Source organism: Grammomys surdaster, unplaced genomic scaffold, assembly GCF_004785775.1.
Source record: "Grammomys surdaster isolate TR1022 unplaced genomic scaffold, NIH_TR_1.0 168, whole genome shotgun sequence".
NCBI classification, from domain to species: Eukaryota; Metazoa; Chordata; class Mammalia; order Rodentia; family Muridae; genus Grammomys; species Grammomys surdaster.
In genome coordinates this window covers 5205894-5208961 of record NW_021604616.1, presented here as the reverse complement: position 1 = coordinate 5208961, position 3068 = coordinate 5205894, and the positions used below count along the sequence as shown (strand labels likewise).

The 3068-nt window shown below is 41.4% G+C and overlaps 1 pseudogene; it reads left to right on the top strand.

The window, feature by feature from the left end:
- Positions 1–559: 559 nt before the first annotated feature.
- LOC114620374 lies at positions 560–1106 on the top strand (annotated as a pseudogene).
- The last annotated feature ends 1962 nt before the right edge of the window (positions 1107–3068 follow it).

The following is a 3068-nucleotide window of genomic DNA, read 5'->3' as shown; positions in this document are numbered from 1 at the left end:
TGGTTTCAGTCTTCAGTTTGATTATTTCCTTTCATCTACTCCTCTTTAGTGTGTTTGCTTCTAGTTGCTTTAGAGTTTTCAGGTATGCTAATAAGTTGTTAGTGTGACATCTTTCCAAATTTTTTTAGACTCTGTGATAATCACCACTATGTTTGGCCCAGAGAGTGACACTATTTGGAGGGGTGGCCTTGCTAGAGTAGGTGTGGCCTTGTTGGAGGAAGTGTGCCACTGCGGGCATAGATTGTATGACCCTCTTCCTAGCTGCCTGGAAGTCAATCTTCTTCTAGCTGCCTTCAGAACAAGAGGTAGAACTCTCAGGTCCTCTAGCACTTTGCCTGCCTAGCCGCTGCCATGATCCCACCTTGATGGTAATGGACTGAACCTCTAAACCTGTAAGAAAGCCTCAATTAAATATTGTCCTTTATAAGAGTTACCTTATTCATGGTGCCTGTTAACAGCAGTAAAACCCAAATTAAGATAGGCACTTAGGGTCGCTGCTGCCGCCACCTCCGCACAGCTGACTTGCCGAGGACACATGCAGAGCCACCAGCCAGCCAAGATGCCCAAGCCAATCAACGTCCGGTTGGCCACCATGGATGCGAAGCTGGAGTTCGCCATCCAGCCAAACACCCATCAGGTGGTAAATATTATCGGCCTCCAGGAAGTGTGGTACTTCAGCCTACAGTATGTAGACAATAAAGGATTTCCTACCTGGTTGAAACGTGATAAAACGGTCTCTGCACAGGAGATTTGAAAAGACAACCCTGTCCAGTTCAAATTCTGGGTCAAGTTCTACTCTGAGGACGTGGCTGAGGAGCTCATCCAGGACATCATACAGAAGCTCATTTTCCTGCAAGTTAAGGAAGGGATCCCCAGCGACGAGATCTACTGCCCCCAGAGACAGCCGTGCTCCTGCCGTGCTCCTGCGCTCCTATGAGGTTCAGGCCAAGTTTGGAGATGATAACAAGGAAATGCACAAGTCTGGGTACCTCAGCTCCGAGTGGCTGATCTCTCAGAGAGTCATGGACCAACACAAGCTCAGCAGGGACCAGTGGGCAGACTATGCCACTCCCAGTTTATACCCAAAGGTCACTCCATCCTATTAGAAGGACACTCGCTTAGCTATATTCAGAGCAGGTTTATTCATAAAAGCCAGACATTTACAACAATCTAGAAGTCCCTTAACTGATGAATGGATAAAAAATATGGTACATTTGCACAATGGAATATTATGCAACTGCAAACAAACAAACAAACAACAAACAAAAAACCAAAAACAATCAAACAATGAAATTTGTAGCCAAATGGATGGAAGTCACAAAAATTATCCTGCAGAGGCAACCCATATCCAGAAAGGTAAACCCAGAAATACAAACATGATATGTACTCACTTATAAGTGAATATTAGCTGTAAAGTAAAGGATAACCAAGCACAGACCATAGACACAATCCCCAGACCCAAAGAGTCTAAGTAGCAAGAAGGGCTCAAGGTAGACATGCATAAATATCTCCAGGAAGGGAAATAAAAGAGATTTAGAGGGTGGACTGGGATTCTGTTGGGAATGGGAACAGGAGAGATAAGGTTGGGGGTGGATGGAGAGAGTACTCATGGAACTGGAATTAGGGGACATTTCAAGGGCAAGGTAAAAAACCTAGTGCAGTGGAAACTCCCTGGAAGCTACAAGGGTGACTCTAATGAGCCTGAACTTCTATAACTAGGTAAGGCAGTGGATAGACTGGGATGCCAATCTAGCCATAAAAACATCAGCCTATAATTTGTCCTATCTGTAAGATGTGCTAGGGCAAGGGGCACAGAACTGTGAGAGTGGCCAACCAATGCTTGTCCATCTCAAGACCCATAGCACAAGAGGGAGTCTACTATGACATTACCTGGAGGACCAGTAATCAGAGATCAGAGCCTGGGTAGCCCAGAGACCTAGGATAAAACCAAATATGGCTGGCAGAAAAGAAAGTCGAAAGAAAAAAAGAAAGAAAAGAAAGAAAAGAAAGAAAAGAAAGAAAGAAAGAAAGAAAGAAAGAAAGAAAGAAAGAAAGAAAGAAAGGAAGAGTCAATGAAATGACTCCTAATGATATACTCACAGATCAGAGTATAACATAATCATCATCAGAGATGTTTCATACAGCAACTGATAGGAACTTATGCAGAGACCCGCAGGCAAATATTAGGCAGAACTTGGGGAATTCTTAGGGGGAGAAAGGATTTTAGGAGCCAGAGGGGTCAAAGATACCACAAGGACACATCCCACAGAATCAATTAACCAGGGCTTATTGGGGCTCACAGAGACTAAAGTGACAATCAGGGAGCCTATGTGGGTCTGACCTAGGTCTTCTGTATATGTGTTGTGGTTATATAGCATGGTGTTCTTGTGGGACTCCTAACAGTGGTGAGCTCAGGGATGTCTCTGACACTTTTGCCTACTTTTGCGACCCTTTTTCTCTTACAGCGTTGCCTTGTCTTAATGTGAGGGCATATGCCTGACTTCTTATGCCATGTTCAGTTGATATCTCTGAGAAGTATATTATTTCTGAATAGAAGTGGAAAAAGTAGATCTAGGAAAAGGGGGAGGTTGGGAGAGGAAACAGGAGAAACTGGTAGCTGGATGTAATATATGAGAGAAGAATAAATGAATTAATGAAAAATAGAAAGAGGAAAAAATAAAAATTTCATGGAAAAAGGCAAATAATTGTTCTAATACTGGCTAGAAACAGCTTAATTTGAGGTCTATACAATTTAATTTCAGTGCATTAAAAATTTAGAATGGACTTCTACATTAAAAGTGGAGAAGATTTTAAGCAAACACAATAATTATTTAAGCATATTTTACAAGTTATAATTAGTTCATATTACTTAAAATACTATTAAGCATAAAGTCATGGGAAATACTTCATTAAGGAACAATAAAGTACTTCATGAAAGAATAAAATAGTTGTCCATGTTTTTAAATGAGGTCTGTGTCTTTCCTTAAATACAAAAAAAGATGAGAATATAAATTTTTATAGTCATGCTTACGGTAGACAGATTATATATGTACACATACAGATGTACA